This window comes from Hemiscyllium ocellatum, unplaced genomic scaffold, assembly GCF_020745735.1.
Source record: "Hemiscyllium ocellatum isolate sHemOce1 unplaced genomic scaffold, sHemOce1.pat.X.cur. scaffold_261_pat_ctg1, whole genome shotgun sequence".
Taxonomy (NCBI): domain Eukaryota; kingdom Metazoa; phylum Chordata; class Chondrichthyes; order Orectolobiformes; family Hemiscylliidae; genus Hemiscyllium; species Hemiscyllium ocellatum.
The window spans coordinates 283921-297444 of NW_026868149.1; the positions used below are offsets into that span (position 1 = coordinate 283921).

General features: G+C 43.3%; 1 non-coding gene across 1 annotated transcript; it reads left to right on the forward strand.

Annotated features, from left to right (window-relative positions):
• The first annotated feature begins 640 nt into the window (after positions 1-640).
• On the forward strand, positions 641-722 carry trnas-gcu (transfer RNA serine (anticodon GCU)). Its single transcript has one exon. It is a non-coding gene; the product is annotated as a tRNA-Ser (tRNA).
• The last annotated feature ends 12802 nt before the right edge of the window (positions 723-13524 follow it).

A 13524-nucleotide genomic window follows, 5' to 3' on the forward strand; every position in this document is an offset into this window, starting at 1 on the left:
GGAAAATGATACAGATCAAGGTTTTTGCATTGCTGAATTCAATTGTCTGTTTAGTCTTATTTAGGATTTTGAAAGTGTCTGTTCTATACAGAAGTGCTGGTCAAAAACATCTGAGCAGAAGAAAGGTGTTCTGAATAATGACATTGAGCACTATGCACTCTCCTCCAGTCTCGAAAACAATTCCTCACAGGCAATTTAATAGACAATAGACAATAGGTGCAGGAGTAGGCCATTCTGCCCTTCGAGCCGGCACTACCATTCATTGCGATCATGGCTGATCATCCTCAATCAGTATCCTGTTCCTGCCTTATCCCCATAACCCTTGAGTCCACTATCCTTATGAGCTCTAGCCAACGCTTTCTTGAAGGAACACATCCTGCTTTCTCGGGTTCTTCATTCTGTTGACTTCAAATCTTCACAGAATTCAACAGACTTTGTTACATAGTCTTTTCTTCATTTTTGCTTAGATCACTGTAAGCAGAGTGTCACAGTGGGAATGCCATTGCCCCACAACCCAGAGGTCAGACCATACTCTTGGGACCGTACTGTGCTATTTAGCATTTCACCAGACCAGGGAGAAATATCTGCTGTTCTGCATAATTTATGCAATTCACTTATTCATGCATGCGTTCATATACGTGACGAGGTGGCCGAGAGGTTAAGGCGATGGACTGCTAATCCATTGTGCTCTGCACGCGTGGGTTCGAGTCCCACTCTCGTCGCTGTTTTCAATGTTGCTATTTTTGCATGCTCACTCCTGTCTTATTGAAATTGGAACTCCAATGGTCAATTTATATGCATCGACGCTATTATAAAATCTCAAAGAATAATTTGAGTCAGTTGCTTAAACTGCATTGAAACGTAGATCGCATTGGGATAATGAAAAGTAACGCGATTTTCTTTTTCAAAGCTGCTGTGACCTTTTATCATATGAAAGAGATCCAGGAAACCAAAATACAAGAGATGCGAAGGGCATGTTTATGTAATGGGATTCTTAATGACTGTTTTGTCAAATGAAATCTGGAGCAGGTTGAGTAGAAGTGATTCATCTTGGTGAGAAGAGCACAGAAAGGCAGAACAAAATAATGGAAATATTTCAAAAGGGGCAGGGCGTGGGTGTTGGGGCACCGAGAACTGGCTGAAAATGCACAGAAGAGAATTGCAGATATGGGTGCCATGCATGGATACGGAGAGACTTTCACATTGGTCTCTTTATCGCCCGTTGCTCTCGCCATTGATGAAGGCTGGACACAAGACACAGATAAACACAAGATGTGGGAAGCAAGCTCCAAAACGTTATGCACACACTGGATGCATCACATTGAACTATGAACAACTGGAGAAGTAGCATGTTCACTGCAGGGACTGAACCTAAACTGTGGATCAATAATCGCAAATTCATGCAGCATTAGCATGAAAAATGATTTAATGTGTCTTTATACGCATGTCATTAACAGACGTTTCGTTCTAATACCTGTGTCATTGAAAGAAAAGGACACCACATGTCAAGATGGATGACAACGTAACCAAGTTTGCTTTGAAATTGAGATCCATTTCATCATTGTACACAGTGGACAAGTTCATTTTAAATAATACAAACCACATTCCCTCACCTGGAATAAAAGTGTGATTTCATTACAAACATTGCCCTTGCTAAGTAGCAGTTACTCAACATGAAAAATATGATGTAATTTTTATTGAGCATACATCAATTAGCACCATTATCTAACTTCGGATTGACTGCAATATGCACATGATAAACAATATTTAAGAAAGAATGTCTTTTGGAAGTAATGATTCGGTGCTGACGAAAAATAATATTAAATTCACATGATGCGGATATTCCACCAATGGCTCCAATGGTGGAAATGGTCAGTGGGCACTATTTCTAAGTTGGTATAGAGGTGTGTGAGTTGCAAGGGTTGGGAGCTCCCACCTCATCTGGAGCAGCGTCTGCTCACATGGACCAGGGAGCATTGGGGCAGCAGGCTGGGAGTTCCAACCACACCTGGAGCAGCTTTTATTGACTTGGAGTAGCAGGGAGCATTGGGGAAGCAGGCTGGGAGATCCAACCTAACCCGGAGCAGCTTCTATTGACGTGGAGCAGCAGGGACCATTGGAACATCAGACTGCGGGATCTTACCTAATTTGAAGCAGCTTCAGTCGACATGGAGCAAGGAGCTTTGCGAGATCCGTCTGGGAGCTCCACTCTCACTTGGAGCAGCTTTTAATGTCAAGTAGCAGCGGGAAGCATTGGGACATCAGAGTGATAGATCCAACCTCAACTGGACCGCTTCTATTGACATGGAGGAGGGAGCATTTGGACATCAGACTGGGAGCACCAACCTCACAAGGACCAGCTCTTAATGACACGTAGCACCTGTGAGCATTTGGGCATGAGAGTGGTAGATCCAACCTCAACTGGACCGCTTCTATTGACATGGAGCAGGGAGCATTGAGGCATCAGACTGGGAGCCCCAAATTAAATTGAAGAAGCTGCTATTGACATGGAGCAGCAAGGAGCATTGGAACGTTAGGTTGGGAGCTCCAACCTCACCTGGAGTAGCTGGTATTTACATGGAAGAGAAGGGAGGATTGGGACATTAGGCTGGGGAAAGGATATTCAACTATTTTAATCTGAAGTAAAATAGGTTTCAAAACTCAGATGTTAATTGATTTATGAATAAACTTTCCCAGGAAAATAATTAATACTTTCGATACTAAAGACAAGTCCTGCAAATATCCAACTCAGGAAAATGCATTGGTACAGAGAGAAATGGGGGTGATGTTTCATGTCTTTGTCTTTTCTTTTCTGGCCGACTCTGCACTGGATTACATCACGGAAGGACGTTTTCACTCATTTCATATTGTTCAGTTTCCTGCAAATACGGACAGGTCATTAACGTAATCTAAATCTGAAAATTAATGGGAATATGCGATGTTATGATTAGGCTGGAGTTTACCTCTAATTAGGGTGAAAACGCAGCAAAGTAAGTTGCAATTTTCTTGATCAGCAGCGACCTCATTGATTGGCTGCTCAAATTGTGAATGGTAGTTTTTTTAAGACAATTTGAAGTGGATCATTGATGGTGATTATCTTTGTTCTTTGTTCACCTTGTGACTGTTACTGTTATTGCTCATGTCGTTGTCAGCACCACAGCTCTGCAGCGTGTAAAATTTCAGCTGTGCATCTGGCCAGTGGTACAGCCATTCGTATAGCTGGCTACGGATCAGGCAGGTGCAGGTTCAACTTTTGCTTGGCGCAAGCGCATTGTGGAGATTCAGCACACATCCAAACTTTTTTTTTTGTTACACTGAGGTGGATAATATTTGAAATTTTCATCTCCACGAACGAAAATTCGTTTACTGTCTTCGATCAATTAAACATTACCAAGAGCTCTCAATGTTAAAAATCACATTGCATCAGATTGTATCGAACAAGCATATTTGGAAGCACCAGTGTTCCGTGCACTGTTTCTTCATCAGGTGGTTGTCAACTGTTGGACTCTAATCTGGCTTTGTATGATTTTTAAATTTGTCCACCCCAGTCCAACACCAACACATCTAAGTCATGGGTACAATCGACACCACGAACGGTCAATTAAAGTCCAGATGATCTTCCAAAAGATCGCGCATATTGACACACACATCAAGTTTCTGCAGAAAGACACACACCTGATGAAGGAGCGGCTCTCTGAAAGCTAGTGTTTCCAAATAAACCTGCTGGACTATGCCCTGACGTTGTGTCATTTTTAACTTTGTCTACCCAACTCAAACACTGGCACTTCCATATCATTGAGAACATCAGTCATGTCCCAGCGCTGTCAGAGAAGGCAATCTTGGAATAGCCTCACTCATTGTTCAGAAGGTACGTTTAATTTTCAGAAACCAACCCACTCAATCGTGAATTACTACAGATTGTTAATGTGCTGAGCTGTTTGTTTTAGCTTTACATTAAATGGAAGCCGGTTAGCTCAGTCCGCTGGCTAACTGGTTTTTGGTATAGAGTGAGACTAACAACGTGGGATTAATTGTCGCACTGTCTCAGGGTGCCAGAAGGATCATCATCTCCTCTGCTTACGTGATCTGTAATACAATGTGACTCTAGTGAGTAGGAATGCACCTGTCGATGTCAAGCATCATTATCATTGCCATCGATTGCCTTGGTCATTTGGTCACAATGACCAGGAACGGGACTGAGTCCTTTTAATACTCACTGATTTAATGGGATACGAAAAATGTTGTGCAAAATAGACTTGATTGAAAACTGGGTTTCCAAGGGTCGCTGCGTTGTTTACAGAAAATGTTACATTATCACAGGGCTTCTCACTCGGTCGGCTTCAATTCGGCACAGAATTCGATTCAACCACACTTCACGAACATGCTTCTGCAAGATCCTACAGACAACATGAAACACACTGCACTCATCATTAATCTTCACCATGGCTTCATTCAAGGACATAATGCACAGTTTTCATGAATACTGAAGACATAAGAATGTCATGCAAGAGTAAATTGAATTTCAGTTTAAATTGTAAAGTGATAAGAATCTAGAGTAAGATACAGAACGCCCGAAATTCATGTTTATTACCGTGGTCAGAACTCTAGTCAGAAAAAGGGGAAATCTGTCCCTGAATCCCCAATATCTAACCGGCAGTTTGCTCCATGTGTCTAGTTGGAAACCTGTGTGAAGGAGCATGCAGCTTGAAAGAGCACCTGGGAGAATCCTCCACTGTCTGATCTGAAGCTACAACAGCAGCTGTGAGAGCGGTGGGATAAAGGGGAGGACCTTGGTATTCCGTGGTGTAGATTCACATTGTCCTCATCATGCTATTGTTAAAACCCTCTGTCAGAAACAGCACAGACTGAGAGGAATAGGAGGGGACCATTTCACCCGCCAGCGCTACCCCGCCATTTGACATAATTACGGCTGATCGAACAGGTCAATGTCTTTTCCCAGCCCATCTACATCAACCTATCACCCAAAGGGAAAAAGACACTGAATAAATCGAAACACTCTGTGCAACCGTGGGAGGGAACTGTGTGGAAAGACAGTGTGTAACTGCAGTGGGTTTTGTGAATGAGCAGCCGATTGCTGGCTGATCATATTTCAAATGATATGATTTTCTTAAAACTCACCACCAAGAAAGTGAGGAACCTTCTCTGGTCAGTAGCAGGGACGAGAACTCCAGACGATGGGAACTGACGATGAAGCAGCAGAACAATCATTGAATCAGCTGAAATCTGAACAAAATTGCGATTCTGGCGGGAATCAAACCCACAAACTGTGAATCGCGATCTTAACAAATGCAGTAGATGTCCACCACGTCTTTCCTTGTGCCACTGAGCTGCGCTAGCCTCCATTTTACTGCACCGAAAGTTACAGTATTCAAGTCTTTCAATAAATATCTGTTTATCTGCGCCCCACCTTCCAGTACCTGGTCCTTATCCGTGCATGCTCTAGCTCCTCAAGTGTTCGGCTAAATACTCCTGAAGCATTTGGATGACTCTTAGCTTTACCACACGTTCAAATAGTGAGTTCCAGACAAACAACCCTCTCTGGATGTAAACATTCTTCCTAAATCTTCACTGAAAATCCTCCCTGTAGCGTTTCATCTATAACCCTGGTTATTTACCCTTCCCATAAGAAGTTTATTCCTGTCAAACATATCTATTGCATTTCTGTGCACGTTAATCAATTTCGCTCTCAGCTTTCTCCGCTCTCAGATAAAGAGCCCCAGTCGAGCTCATCTATCTTTGCATTGGCGAGAGTGTAGTGCGTTAAAAGCACAGAACGTCTGGCAGCATCCGAGGAGCAGGAGAATCGATGTTTCGGGCATAAGCCCTTCATCAGGAATGAGGCTTTTGAGTCGGGATTGAGGGAGGGGAATGGGGTTGGTGGTCAGGTATATGGGAAACCGATAGATGGATGAAGAGAGGTAGAAGGTTGTAGTTCGGAGGGGAAATGATGGCCGGGTCCAGAGAGCAGTGCCTAGCTGGAGGCTTGGGATTGGGATAATGTTGGGGGAGGTGAAATGAGGAAGCTGTTGAAATACACATTTATCCCGTATGGTTGCAGGGTCCTAAGGTGGAACAAAAGATTTTCTTCCTCCAGGCATCGGCTGGCAATGGAATGTCGTTTCTTTTTTCCCGAAACATCGATTTTCCTACTCCTCAGACGCTGTCTGACGTGCTGGGCATTTCCAGCACTACACTCTCGACTCTGAGCTCCAGCACCTGCAGCCCTCACTTTCGCTTATCTTCGCAGGGGGAATGGTCGAGCTCAGGCACCACGTTGATAAATCTCCTCTGACCACAATCCCGTCCAAACGCACTTTTCCTGAAGGCTGGCAATCACAACAGAATAAAGTTATCAAAAGAAATGTAGAAATATCAGAACAAAATCAGCAGGTCTAGTGCATCTGGGGAGAAATTTTCGAGCCAAACCATCCGCCTTTGGAATGAATGGTATGTGTAGATGGGGCAGGAACGTGAGGGAAGATGGGCAACGTCTAAAATGATTGAACGCCATGTTGGGTACTGAAGATTGCACGGTCTCTCATTCGGAAATGACGTGCCACTCTTCCAACTTGCACAGGCCATGCGGGAGCTCTGCAGCAGACCAAACTGACATGGAGGCATAGGAACACAGTGGGAATTTGCAGTGACAGGAATCTAGAAGCTCATGTTCTTTTTCTGTTTGCAGACAGAACATAGGTGTACTCGCGTTTGTCACCCATTCTGTTTTTCTCTCCCCAGTCTTGACGAGATCACATTGTGAGCAGGAAATGCAGTTTGCTAAATTGAGTGAGAGGTAGATAAATCAGTTGAACTTTACACAGTGAGGAGAGACATCGTAAACAAGTAGCATTGCATCTTCTGAGATTTCGTGTAATTGTGCCATATAGGGAAGTGTTGGGGGCCAAGGAGTACTGGATGATGGTGCTCAGAGAGAAATTGTCCTACATAGTGGCGGTATTCAGTGGTATGGGCGAGTGGGGAAAGGGCAGTAGAATGTATATTTTCCTGAGGTACCTTCTATAAGTAAACACCTCACTACGAGCAAAACTACCTAATGATTTTCATTCCAACACCGACTCTGGGTACAGCTTACAGAAGTCACGTGTTTGCACAGTCACTGTCACTGTGTCTCCACGGGATCAGCAGCACTCCCACACGCTTATTCAGACAGCACAGTTCTTACTCTGACATGTCCGTTCGAGAATGGAAGGACAGGTATTAATAACCCACTCTTGTAACTGAGTACCTGTATTGCTCAATCACAATCGCTTAACTATCCGAACTCCTTTTTAAATCACTTAATACAGAGCCTTGTATGTCTTGGCATCACAAATTCACATCTGAATACTTCGGAAAGTTATGTGGATTTTGCCTCTCCGATCCTTGCATGCACTGTGTTTCAGATTTCAGCCACCCACTGCTTGCAAACGTATTTCCACGCATTCACTGTAATCTTTCCGCCTCTGATATATTGTCAACACAGGAGAAAACGGAGCTTCGTGGAATGATTGGTTCGACTGGGATTGTTCTCTTTGAAACAAAGGAGACGGAGGGGACCTGTATAATTACATGATAACATTTATAAACGTTCAATATTCATGGGATCTTGACAGGGTAGTTATGGGCAGGTGGTTTACCCTCTGGTATGAGGAGAACACCAGAGGACGTGAACTCAGAATTAGATTTTGCCTATTTAATTCAGAAATGATGAGTCATTTCTTTGCTCAGGGGCCAGTGAATCAGTGGAACTCCTTACCGAAACTGTTGTTGATGTTGAGTTGTTGTGCATTTTCAAACTGTGCCAGTCAGATCAGAAAGACGATAACGCTTTGTCGAGGCAATGCAAGAGAATGGAGTTGAAGATTATCAGATCAGCCATGAGTTCATTGAATGTTTGAGCACGCTCGATGGTCTGAATGGCCGACTTCCACTACTGCATCATTTGGTCGAATGCCTTACTTTATTGATAAGTTTCGAATTTTGAGGGGATGGGATGAAGTGATAGAAAAGGTTTCTCAAACTGATCAGACAGATCAGGAACTGGCTCATAAGCTCATCAACAAGAAACGTGCTGTGGCCTGGAGACAACAAATGGCACTGGGCACACCACAGATGTGTATGTGCAGAAGTTGTGGTTGCTAAAGAAAATTGGTGGATCTAATATTGTTGCCAACTTGGTGATCACGCTGGATGACGGATCCCGGTATGATGCACACAGCAAAAGGTTGTGAAAGAATGAAAGGCTCATTTCATTGGAAACGTTTTCTGCGGTTCCAATTCAATTGACTGTTTAAAATACTGATCAAAAGTTTGTGTGGTGTTTTACATTAAAATTCACAATCCAACTGGATAAAATATTGCATCTGATCTCTCCTTATTTGGATTGCTTTCATTCGATGGAAATTCATAGAAAGTCAAGATGGAATGAAAGGAGGAAAGAAACGTTTGCACTCCTTTTCATTATCCCAATATAACTTACAACGGAAACAAATTGTTTTATTTCGACTTTGATAAGGTTTCGATTTATCACAAATCTCCGGTGCAATGAAGGGCAAGAACAAGATTCTCCATCCAATGTATACTAAAGATGCGAGGCACAAACGAAAACCACAGCTGTGTTTGATGGAAGTAACAGCCAGAGTAGGATTCAAATCCACACATGCACAATGAAAGACCAACCCGTCGCCTTCACCTCCGGGCCACTCCACCCCATTGCAAAGGGGCTCACATGTGACCACATCAAGATTACATATGGTGCACCCAGGGGATAAGAAATTCCCTGAGAGGAATCGAATCCACACCATTATGTTTCTGCTTTCAGCGAATAATAATACCAGCAAAATCAAAAGAATTGACCTCGTCCTTGGAAGGAATACCTGTCCTTGATTCATTCCGAGTCGGAACTGTCTCAGAATGAACCAGCAAACATGAAATTGCCGTCACATTCACACGGACATTTAGTCTTGACGCATAATTTCTTCAGACAGTTTCTCTCTCACGTGAAGAAGTATATATGGAGAGAGAAGTGAAGGTGATGTTTTAGCTCGATGGGCTTTCTCATATGGCTGCATCTGAACTGGGTAAAATTTCCGGAAATGCAGTTTTCTTCATTTCATTTTATTAATTTTGCTGCAACTTCATTCTGTTCATTGCAATGATCGGAAGTGAATTGGATTTATATCATTGGAATGTCTAATGTTGCATTCAATTTTGCTCCGAATTTATTTCAGCTTAAAGAAAATACTGTTGAGAAAAACAGAAGGTTAAACTACAAAACAAGATGCCAGTTTTGATGCTCAGTTACTTTGGCAGATTTCAGTTGGTATCAAATGGACACAACATCATGCCGATTGTCCTTCCATCTTTAAGGCGCGGGATTAAAGCAGGAAATCTATCTCCAAGAGACAGGTCACTTCCTATTCATTATGGAATATCTTTCCTTGACAATATACAAAATCTGCTCAGTTCGATTTATAACGTTTCATGTAGAATATTAATATAAATCTTTCAAAACTCTTATGGTTCTTTGCTCAATATTATTCAGCTGCATACGTTTCCGATATTTCTTCACATCTAAATTCGTCCAAATTAGACATTGATTCCTCACAACTTCCACCGCCCACACACCTCCCCCCCCCAAACACACCCCACATTTACACATTTACCTGGCCACAGGCTGTCTCGCACATGGTGTAACTCACTGCTTCTGTGTCTCGAAATGTGTCTCTCCAACTATTTGGAAATGGATTCTCAGAGTGACAGAAATTCTGCTCTTATTATTTCTTTGCCCGACATCGATGGTTTTGAAAGCCTGACGTTCAGAAATTTGCGAACATGAAAGAGAGCATTTACCAACTATTTACTCTCTCCAAACCTCAAATACTCTGGAAAACTTCCATTCGGTTTTCCTTGGTTCAGTTTCCAATTTTCCAACACACAAATAAATAAAATTTCATCCCCACGAAACGCCGTCAGCATCGTCTCTAATGTCTTAGCAGCCCAGTAAGCGCTGGCAGTGTCCTCTCCCATAGAATCACAGATTCCCAACAATGCAGGAAGTACAATTCAGCCGATCAGGTCTGCAGGGATATTGGAAACAGTATCTCAACCAGACCTAGCTCCCGTCTCTATCCTGGCATGCCTCTGGCTTGTGATTTCAAATAAACCTGTTGGAATGAAACCTGGCATCGTGTGACTACTGACCTTATCACTGCGTTACCCATGGCTAACTCACTTAACTCACTGAATTCACTCCCTGAACACATCAACGAATTTAACACGGCCAATCCACCTAACCTGCAGACTTACCAGCAGTGCGAACCAATGAGCAAATGTACCATCATATTGAACACTATCCGTATCATGTTTAATGGCTTTATACACTTGCAACTCAGCCGAGTGAAAGCAAGCTGCGCCCTCAAACCGAGCTCAATGCATCCAAACGCGGTTCTGCGCTGTACAACCTCATTAGTGCTGCTGGAAATGTTTCTGCACTCAGATCTGAATGGGTTTACTCTGTTTTCTTCCTCAGATTGCTGCTTTATATAAACACACAGTCAGGAACAACTCTATATAATGGTTTTCATTGCAACACAAACACAATGTGCAGTTTGCAGAAGTTACGTGTTTGCACTTTTACTGACACACTCTCTCTCCAGGAGCTGCAGTCCTTCCCCAGCTGGTTCTGACAGCATTGTCCTTCCTGTGACATAACCAATCGAGAATAGAAGGCCAGGCATTAATAACCTTCACTGGGGAACAGAGCGACAGGTTTAAAACATTTACGATACCCCCAGCTGAGAATTGAGCCCAGTGACCGGCGGGGACACTAACCACGATACTGTGGAAGACAACAAAATCGAAGGAGGCCCTGCAGCCTGTTGTGGCTGCACTTGTCCAACACAACTGCTTAACTACCTGAAACAAGATTTCCATTGTTTAGCCCATAGTCTGATATGTATGGCATCACAAATTCACATCTGAACTTTTTTTCAGGTTAAAAGAGTTTCCGCCTCTCTGACCGTTTCCGCACATATAATCAAACCTTTCTGCCTTTTGCCAAAATCTGTTGGCCCCGTTGTTCAATCCCTGCATCAATAACAAACGCTTCTTTCAGTCTATCCTATCCATATCCCTCATTATTTTGTACATCGCAGTCATGTCTTCTCCAATCTCCTCTGCTTGGTGACAAACAACCCCAGTCTATCCAATCTCTCCTCATAACTGAAACTCTTCAGCCCAGACAATATCCCAGGGAATCTCTCCTGCAACGTTCGCAGTGCCATCACATCATTGCTATACTGTGAATTGCAGAACTGCACACAGTACTCTAGCCAGAGCTAAATTAACTTTTTTCCTATTCTGTTACAGAATGAGGGCGTCGCTGTCTCGGCAGTATTGATTGCTATCCCTAATTGCACAGCGGGTAGTCGATACTCAACCGCATTGCAGTGAGTCTGGAGTCACATCGAGGCCTGACCAGGTAAGAATAGCAGGTTCCTTCCACAAAGGACGTCAGTGAACACGATGGTTTTGTTTTTTTCAACAATTGGCCATGTATTTATAGGTGTTATTAGATTCGTAATTCCAGATATGTATTGTATCCCAATTCTAACACCTGGCATGTTTGGAGTCAAACCCGGGTCCCTGGTTCATCTGCCTGGTATCTGAGTTAACTATAATCGTGCTCGGCCATTGCGGAAAACCCGTGAAAGTAATCTTTTTGAAAGCAGTCGCTTTTCCTCGATATTGTCCTGATTCATTTTCCTGAGCTTGACCGCCCATAATCGCAAGTCCATATCAGTAAAAGCTGCTACCTGAGGATTGGCCTCACAACAACCGTAACCAAATGGATCAACTGATCTGCAGGTCCCGATGGTGGGGTTGGGGCACGTTTAACCAGCAACGGTGACCGCAGAAGCACAAACTGAATGGTATCAATGTGAGAGTCAGTGTTAGATTCTGCAGTGCCTTAATGAAATAGGAAATGACTCCACAACCACATGATGAAAGAGCAGTGCTCCGAAAACTAGTGCTCAGTTAAATCTGTTAGACTCTAACCTGGTGTTGTGTGTTTTTTAACTTTTTACACCATAGACCAACACCGGCATCTCTAAATTAATGTAATGGGGCTGTGGGATGAAAAGTTCAGTTAGAGATCGTAGGAGGGAGGGAAATCTCTGAGAACGGGTGGATTTGAATTCTGACATATGAAACACAGAGATGTGAGCGAGCAGAATTTGAAGGGAAAAGATCATCACCTTGGAAAAAACTACCTTATCCAAACAACTGATTCTTTTGTGTTTCCTAAGAACTGGAGCAGATAGAGCAATCACTGCCGCGACTCGGATTCGAACCGCGGTTGCTGTGGCCACAAAGCAGAGTACTAACCACTATACGATCACGGCATTCCACAGATAAGTGCGCTGACAGTGTGCAATAAGTACAGTCTCATAGGACATATTAGGCAGCGCACCAAATGCACAATATCAGTCCTAAGCGAACAGTGGCAGATATGTGGGAACTCAGAATGGGCTGACCGTTTAATGTCGGTTCCCCCAGAAGCTGTGGTGATTCCATCATTAATATGCTGAAGGCTGAGATAAGTAGATTTCTCCAAAACATCAAAAACTCCGGGGACAGTGCCGGTGTTGTTGAAATGCATGCTTCAATAGTAATACAGTTTAACATTGGCTACTTCACCAGTTTCCCCACACAAGGCAGTAACCACAGCTGCCACATAGTCCCAATTCCCAGACTCAGAATCAGAGGAACTGAGTGGCGCAGTCGCGAAGATGTGCGAAAAGCTTTATCAGCCAGTGGGTGGTTGGAATTTGGAATATACTATCTGCATTGTTCAGAGCGACAGAAACCCTTACAACCTGAATAAATATTCAGATGTGAGCTTGTGATGCCAAGACATATAAGGCTGTGGGGTAAGAATTGTGAAATGTGATTCAGTTCATTAGGCAGTTGTATTTGAGAAGTGTGGCCACAATTGGTTGAAGGGCCTCCTTTGACACTCTTGTTCTCGGTAGTATAGTAGTTAGTATCCCCGCCTGTCACAGGGCTCAATTCTCCGCTGGGGACAGTGTAAATATTTTAAAACTGTCGCTCCATTCCCAAGTGCGGGTATTGATACCTGTCCTTCTATTCTAGATGGGGCATGTCACAGGAAGGACAGTGCTGCCTGAATAAAGGTGGGGAAAGACTGCAGCTCTCAGGAAGGCTGTGTGTCAGTGAACGGCCAAACACGTGCCTTCTGCAAACTTCACCTTGTGACTGTGTTGGAATGAAAAGTATTTGACAGACTTGTTCCGGATTGAAGTGTTTACTAGAAGCAGGAAGCTGAGGAAGAAACAACGTACACACATTCAAATATGAGTGCAGAAGCATTTCCCGCAGCACGAATGAAATTGTATAGGACAGAGTACCGTTTCGATACATTGAATTTGGGTTCATTTATTCTGATGAGGCTGTTACCAGGGTATAAAACCATTACAA